The following is an 8,418-nucleotide window of genomic DNA, read 5'->3' as shown; positions in this document are numbered from 1 at the left end:
TTTGATCCTACTACAAAGTACTTGGGCATCTAAATCGATCATAAACAAATATGATTATTACACTCGAAAAGTTTATTAGTAAAAATAACCGGAGTGAAATCTGGAAGTTCATTTTGCACACTGTGAAATTAGTGAAATAGTATTGAATATAACCAGTAAATAGCTGTTTTTGGTCAAAAAAGGAGTAAATAACTACCATTAAAATTAATTTGAAATTGTTAAAACAACACATTTCACAGTCGGTGCTATAGGATAATCAGAATAGTCTATGAAATAGTTATTTCCACTAATCAATTTGAAGAGGGTAAAGTTGTGAGAGGAAAAGATCTGAAAATAGCAAATAAAGTTATCATGCATACAGTACCATACCGAAAAAACAAAACAAAACACAAGAAAATGAATTTTAAAAAAAGTACAACATTGGCAATTCATAGTTTTACCTTATGCGCAGTGAACACGTGTATAACGCGTATAATTCTGTTCTGTATCCGGTTGAGACAATTCATTGTACTCCTCCATGTACAACCAGCTTCGGCTTAGAAGAATGTCAGAACACACGCATAATTCGTGTATTTTTATTGTTAAGAGAGGTGTACGCGTTGGGGTGTTATACAGGTCGTCCTCGTGAATACCGGTATCGGGTGACATTTTGAAGAGGCCTCTTGGGGTGCCATATATTGCATGTATTATAACTGGCTATTTATACTCCATGAACTCCGTGTTAATGTTTTTGTATGCACAGGTCGTCACAGTCATTGGCTGAAGATCTGTAAGCCACACCAGCGGGTATTTCTAATGTTTTGTTAGTCAATGTTTCAGGGCGGTATGGGGAGCGGCGCTTTGCATATTGCGCATGACAAGTCACAATAAAGGGACCCGGGCCGACTTTCATTATCAGAGAGGATAGGCTACCGGTGTACAAGGGGACATCCCGTATATACTATACTGTATAAGCTTACATTGTGTGGAAGACGTTTGACTGTCGATGTCAGGCAAAAATATTTTATAATGAAACGGTTTGGATATACAATGCAATTTAGAAAGTCTCTACGGGGGATAGCTACATGTATTTCATTGAATCATTATGTTTTTATTTGTACAAGAATAACTACTGTTTTATAGATAACACCGTGATGTTTCTTTTGTTAAAGACATTGTTTTGAGTGAAAAGTTATCTTTTGTGAGTTTCCGGTAATTCGATAGACCAACGAGGCTATAGTTATTTAAGTTGCATTTAGGTGGCGCTGGAGAGCTCTTCATCCCGAAGTAGACCACATAATAAGCCGACATTCGGCATGTTTCTCTCCGTGTCGGGCAATATTCATATAACTTCCCTATACGACAGGAGATTCCCACCGATGGGTGCTTAGAAATCCATGAAACTAGTTTTACATATTCCCAAGCATACTCGACCACAAAATGATATGAGTCGAAACATGATATTGTGCCGTTTACATGCACTTTAAGCTCCAGGGATAACAGTATCAAGAAGTACTACATTTGTGGGCCACCAAAGGCTATGAATAGTAGTGATGGTTGCTCCCTATGAATGTTGATAAATGAGACAAGACCACTAATGAATATTCATAGGTTGGAGGGTCGAGGCCTATCTATTAGACGAGTGCATGTTTTTTACTCTCAAGTACATATTTGGAGAGGTATTGAAAAAATATTTGTTGTGGCAAGTCTACAGATACATGTATAAAGAAATTATTTGATGAAAAAATTAATTTCGAATTTTGCTAATTGGGTAATAGGGGGCGTGTTTTGAGTTTTTCCTGCCAGTTGGCTGAAAAGAGTGGAAATATCAAAGTCTGTCTAATTTGTCGATTATAAAAAAATTTCCGTGGTCAATCACCAATTTAAATCGCACCAGTTACTCGCAAGACTAACCCGTATATCATATCCGAATTTCAGTTTCACTAGTTGACGCATTCTTTGATGCGTCGCGGTCAAACATTGACAATTTAACTGCTAAAAGGCTTAAAAAATAAATTGTGGTCTTGTCTCAAATGCGTTCAAACATTTTGGGGAAGTTCTGTTTAAAACTGTTTACTCGGAAATATACATGTATAATTTGCACCACAACGACACGGAATAACATAACATTTACTTTGTACCGCAGTGAAGATATAAATAGAAGAATGTTCCAGGAGTCTATTTATTGTAAGGTATCAACATACACAATGATAACCAATTTAATCAAACATTTCGAAGAATGCGAACTTTAATGTGACTCCGATACTTTACATATGGTATCGTTGTGCCAGGGCGTCCTATCCTAAAAGGCAACACCTGTTGTCTTTTGGAAATGCGCAGTTTTTAACATGACGTTCGCAAACATGGCCTGGGAGGCATTCTGAACTCTTTGAACAGCCAATCCAGATCGATTTCCACCTGAAACATAGATGGAAAGATAAATTCATTCTTCTTGATTAAGTACACTCTTAAAGTGGGTCTAGGCAGGAGCAGAGGGGTAAAACTGGCCATTATTGGGTGACTAATAAGCTCAGTAAGGGCAAAATGTCATATTTGGGTCACCACTACATTAATAGTGAATAGTTTTGACGTACTTTGAGATGCGAGAGGTCCCTCTTGGCGACTTTGTGTAACTTTATCTTGCCTGCCTAGCTGCTACCTATAGTGTCCCTTTAAAGCTTACATAAGCGGTGCAACGTGCATATACAATTTCTAGCGGTATACCTGTTCCCTTATCCGGTTAACACTTAATGTGAATATACATTAAGAAGTACAAAGATATTTGATAGTCTTAAACAGTTCATTTCTATTTACAACGGAACTGTCCCTGTTATCTCTCCAGAACATCAGGTCACGTATCACACCAGCAGTTACGCAGATGAGAATTTCTGTTTATTATAAAGGGTTTCAGTGATATGCCGGTATTTATTTACAAGCAAGTTTTTACTTAGTAAATACGCTTTTAAGTCTATTCCGGTGCGTAATAGCTCAAAAATATGTTGTTTTCATAAATTAAGATCGTCATGGTTCCATAACTTATTGGGCGTAAAGAGCGGATTGCAATGCTTTTCATCGTAAGACGCACCGCGCCCTATTTTGATTCCGGCAGTGTTCCACAATCCCGACTGCCCATTTGTCGTCAAGGATTCATAAGAAGCCTTTGTTGCATACTTAGTGCAAAATTCCGGATCACCGCTCCAACCATTGCAACTAGAGCCACTCGTCACAAAGCGTTGATGAGATTTTGGATCGAATTTGCAACGGACACTAAAATGCTGTTGGTATTAATCGCAAAACGTTTATAAGTTTTACTCACCCTCTTTTCTTGAGCGCCTGCATTTCGAAGTCGCTTTCCATTTCTGAAAATATTTTTACAGTTTCTAATTCATGCGTGGGATCAATATCATAAGCGTTGTAATCAAACCAGATTCACAAAGTTTAAAAATACTATTAATACTATGTCATCCACCTGGGGTACAGCACTAGTTCTTCTTAACTTACTTCCGTTACCCCATGCAGGCCATAAAGAGAAATAACATGTAAAATGATTGCATTCTTTTTGGGACCTTCGGTACTTTCGATCGTGTAAAACCCGTGCAATGTTAATCCGATGCTACCCCAGTGAGAAGTAATACATGTACGTTAGAAAAAAGTGCCTTTTATGGGCATGCAGATGAGCCATCCGGCGGAAGTATGCGGTCACGTGAAACAAAACGCTTGGGGTTAGGATGACCCGTGGCACACTCCAGCCGGCAGATGTATGAGGTGGAACAAAACGCCAGGGGGTTAGGATGACCCATGGCACACTCCAGCCGGCGGAAGTATGACGTGGTACAAGCCGCTGGGGGTTGGATGACCCATGGCATACTCCAGCCGGCGGAAGTATGACGTGGTACAAGCCGCTGGGGGTTGGATGACCCATGGCATGCTCCAGCCGGCGGAAGAATGAGGCGGTACCAGGCGGTACCACCTGGTTTCAAAAGTTACTAGCGGTCAATGGCCGCCGCAGAAACGTACGGTTACACACTAGAAATTTGATTTGATTTTTGAATATACGGTTTCACTCGACAGTATGGATAGGTTTCATTATCATCAACCGTATTTTCATAAATTTTGAATTTATTCCGTATATATGGGGTATGAAGTTTCAGTTCAAAAGCCTAAATAATGTGGAATCATGGGTCAAATGAACCAGTCACGGCCTAAAAGTCAATTCACGGATCAAAATTGGTTTAAAGGTCACACCAAAAAGGTCAAATCTCCCAAATCCTGAAATGATCATGGTCAACCCAGGTACAACGAAAATATGCCATCAAATAAAAGTGAAGAAACACGTGCCATTAAATATTAATGGACCTCTTTTAATTAAGGTATACGTACATGCCCGTCTTTTTGCGGTGGTCCTTTATATGGTCATATTCAGGGTCTACTTACCAGAAGCTAGGCTTTGAACAACCAATGTAATGATGACGGCAACAACGAGACACTTCATCATGAACCTTGAGCTGAAAAAGGGACCATTATTTTTGGAGTGCAACACAGACTTCGTGTTGGGTGGTCCGTGGTGCAAGACACTTGCATTTTTTAGTGCGCAATCCCCTATACCGAAGTACTTGCTATGTAAAAGGCCTACGCCGTTCGATGAAAATTTGAAATTTGTTATTGAATTTGAAAAGTTTCAGATGTGTGAATGCAAACTTATCGTAGATTTAACATTGCCGTGATGCCTTAAAACTAGAGACACCAGTAATTACAACTTTGAAAATATTTTATTTTGAAATAATGTCAGATAAACTAGTATGAAACTTCAAATGTATCATTGTTCGTTTAAAAAGGTTACCATTGCAACTTAATCAATGGCTTTTATGATCAAATAATATAACCAAGGTATAAGAATGGAGAAACCAAGCTTCTCATGATTTGTGACAGTATATATCGAGCTTATTATAGGGGCTACAAATCCCCCGAGCCAGCGGGCTACAAATACCCCGAGGGTACCTCGTTCAGGAGTGTCATTGAATAATTTACTCTTGAATAATGACATCAAATGCATACATCATTCTCTACACTAAATACTGATCGTCTGAACCTAGTTTCAAATATATCAATTCACAATAGTGCGGAAAATTCATACTTGCATGAAGTTCGATCCCAACTTTTTTTGTGCATGTGTCTGATTTGCTCACTGCTTACAGCCAAAGCTCTTTCATAGCTTGTTGCATAATTAAAAACTATTGATGTCGTGATACTCGAGAGTCACCTCTTTCATATCCATGCTTGGGTTGGCTCAATAATTCCATGGTTACCGGAATATGAATCAAAAACATCCATTAGACCGGGGCTACAAATACCCCCATTTTACCTTACATTGTGCGTAATTCACTCCCTTTCATTCAGATCCTAGCAGGTTGTGGAGTATCGGACAGTGTGATAGTTTATTTCTGTGTTTGTCTTTTTACTTAAACCATTCTCTTTTTCTCTACAGAGGAGTTTTCTAAGCCACTTCCATCACAAACACAATTCAATGACACTAATTACTCATAAAGGATTCCTTTATGCTTTTGAAACTTTTACTGTAATGGGTGAGAAACTCGGGTTTCACGATCTGGTGGCTTGGCGGCCAATGAATTTGGCAGTTAAGCTGGTTCGGCCACCTCGTGTTGTGAAAACCCACACATTTTCCGCGTTGGCAGAAGTTTTCTGCTGTAGTGGGTATACGTGTGGTGAAAGTGATGTTTCAGTGGCTGAGGTCATTGTAAAGATACAGGTTGAAGAAGGATACGCCAGAACTCGGGTTAAGCTCCTCAGATGCCCATGCTTCATGTGTCAGATGCAGGTTGCAAAGTATATAGCGTCCCTTTTAACTCTCAGAATTGATTGGTACCTATATAGCTATCATTGAACAAAATGGGAGGCTTGCAACATTTTTTGAGCATGCAAGAAAAAATATATCGTTGATCAAAAGACTGCTTACCTACTAGGAGGGTGGTGTCGTGGATATGTCTATGAACCGTCATGCACACTATGCAGATATTTATGAGAGTGACTGCTCCTTCTCAGGCTGAGCTTTAAATACTGCAAAGATACAACCTGATGCACCCACCTCCTGGTGATTCTCATGGATCTTGTTGAAAGAGTGATGTCCGTTTGTTCTTATCGCACAATTTTTTTTACTTTATACGTACTGTTACATTGAATTTGAGGATGGATTTCGACTACGTTTAAAATGCATAAGTGCCCATAAAACAAGATAAATTTTACTTTTAAGACGAAAAAAAGACAAAGCCAGGCCGACATGACACGCGCGCGCCGCCTGTTGCTAGTTTAATAAACTAATGATATATAGATTCCCAGCCTCGACCATCAGCAAGATATGCGCCAAGTGGTCACTTCAACTTCGAAGCGGACAACTTAAGTACATATAAAATATAACGGCAACTATACATAGTCCCACCATGCTCCCAGATTCTATTCGAATCCCGCCGGAATGTCACATCATACTAGAAAATGACAAGATTGTCGATGCAGTCATTACAGATTTCGCGGGAACTTGATCAGACATATGCCTACCCCAAAACAATCGCCAACACACGACTTGATCCTCAAAATCAACGACATGCTCATAAGCAAATTGCAGGTCTCCTCCAAAACGTTTTCGAGTGCATACAGGCCAGTTTCCGATGATGAAACGTACATGTTACAGGAGAACTATCGCGTTGGATTTCTTACATGTAATTTACTGACTCCGACGGCATTTGTAAACATGCCGATCCAAGGTCGTTGGCATGATTTGTAAATAGCCGGTATTTGTTTATTAAAGTGTCATCTGTTACAATCACAGCCAGCCTAATCCAACGGCCAACCTTAGCTAAATAGTATGCAGAGTGAGTCAATAAGAGCTAGATACTATTTCAAAGCCCCATTGTCTTATGGTGCAGCACTACATACAATATTTGTTCAGATGTACTTGGCAGCGACTCTTCCTTCTTCTCTTGGCACCAGTTGCACTTCTTAAGGTTTATGCATGTCTGCACAAGTGACAGTTAAAGGGCTCAGGTGAAATCTGACTTGCGCCAACACACTGCCAAAGTACATGTGAAAAAATATTGTATCTAACTCCTACACCTTTATATGGTAGGTTACCACTGAATGAAATTGCAAGAGCGCACGTGCCCGCCTTTGCTCTATCATGCTTCAGTTCACCCAAACCGAACCAGCAAAAGCTTTTGCTTTGCGTCATTTGAGGTGGATTAATGCGATTCCGACATCGCAAGTGGCAGTGCACCATATACCGTGCAGAAATAGTTATTGTATTGGAATTTTTCGCAACATCGCGTATGTTGGCATTCTTTTCGTTAAAACCGACCTCATCCCTGGACTTCGACAGATACATGAAAATAAGAACTCCTTTGCTCTATCATGCTTCAGTTCACCCAAACCGAACCAGCACTTCAGATTATATTGGATGGAGAAATAATGGAAATTGCAAAGTGGTGCACGCGGCATAGAAGTTAAGATAAAACCTTTCAGTTAATGCATGAATGTTCATTGGAAAATTGTATATAAATTGTATAAAAAAGGTATTTTAGGGAGGTCTTCTATAAATCGAGTATTTTAAATTGGAAGAATAGTCGAAATATGATTATGGAAGTTTCTTAAGTAACTTACCTTGAAATGACAAGATCGGTAAATTGAAATAAGATTGGAAATTGGTAGTCTTCGTTGTGATCTTGTCGGCTGAAAGTTCCCTGGGTATCTGCATGCTCTCGGGAGAACTGGCTTTATAACACGAATATCAGGCAGCAGGGCGGCAGAAGATTTATGACGGTTCCTTCCATTGACAGGTCGACTGAGCTAGTACAATTTAAAAACCAGAGTCAGGCCACTAGACATGACTCCTTTCGTGAGCCTGTCAGCCCTGGCTTATTTTTTGAGGAACTTTTGTGTTTTGTAGCTCACCAAACGGTTATTAGCGGTGAGATATGAGGTGGGCAAGTTTCGCAGCGGTTTTGCTGGAAAGTTATTGGTCTATTGGAACGAATCGGTTGTGGATACTATGCTGCCTTGATGCAGAAATTTAATTCCGGGATTTATTGAAATGGTTCTCTCTCTGGTCATTCAACAACATTCCTAAGTAAATTATAAATATATGTAACAATAAACAGATGGAGGTCCTGCAAGTCTGGGAACGTTTGGCCAAAAAAATCCATGGCGATTCGGTAAATACCTCTTAAAAGGTACATTCTACAAAATTAGCATACGTCGGTGTTGCCGGTGGACAAGCCAATTGATTACTTACCTGCTGGTTGAATTTTCCTCTTTAGCATTGGGACAATGTTTTTCATCTAGCTGTGGGGGTGTACTGGTTCCCTTATAGCTCGCCAGGGTAACTATAGTTAACCTGGTGGATTGTTCGTGGAATCCGGGCATCCTGCCGCG

The 8,418-nt window shown here is 39.8% G+C and overlaps 1 long non-coding RNA gene across 2 annotated transcripts; it reads right to left on the bottom strand.

Annotated features, from left to right (window-relative positions):
• Positions 1 to 2,147: 2,147 nt before the first annotated feature.
• LOC135491277 (uncharacterized) lies at positions 2,148 to 7,662 on the bottom strand. 2 transcript variants are annotated; one of them, XR_010447795.1, is made up of 5 exons: positions 7,648 to 7,662; positions 5,954 to 6,054; positions 4,414 to 4,484; positions 3,296 to 3,338; positions 2,148 to 2,397 (listed from the first exon to the last, which is right to left on the bottom strand). It is a non-coding gene; the product is annotated as an uncharacterized LOC135491277 (long non-coding RNA). The 2 variants fall into 2 exon arrangements; XR_010447794.1 differs by lacking the exon at positions 7,648 to 7,662 and adding an exon at positions 6,550 to 6,564.
• Between the last annotated feature and the right edge of the window lie 756 nt (positions 7,663 to 8,418).

The sequence above is a fragment of the Lineus longissimus genome, chromosome 7, assembly GCF_910592395.1.
Source record: "Lineus longissimus chromosome 7, tnLinLong1.2, whole genome shotgun sequence".
Taxonomy (NCBI): Eukaryota; Metazoa; Nemertea; class Pilidiophora; order Heteronemertea; family Lineidae; genus Lineus; species Lineus longissimus.
The sequence above is the reverse complement of the archived record's forward strand: the minus strand, read 5'-3'. Positions and strand labels throughout refer to the sequence as shown.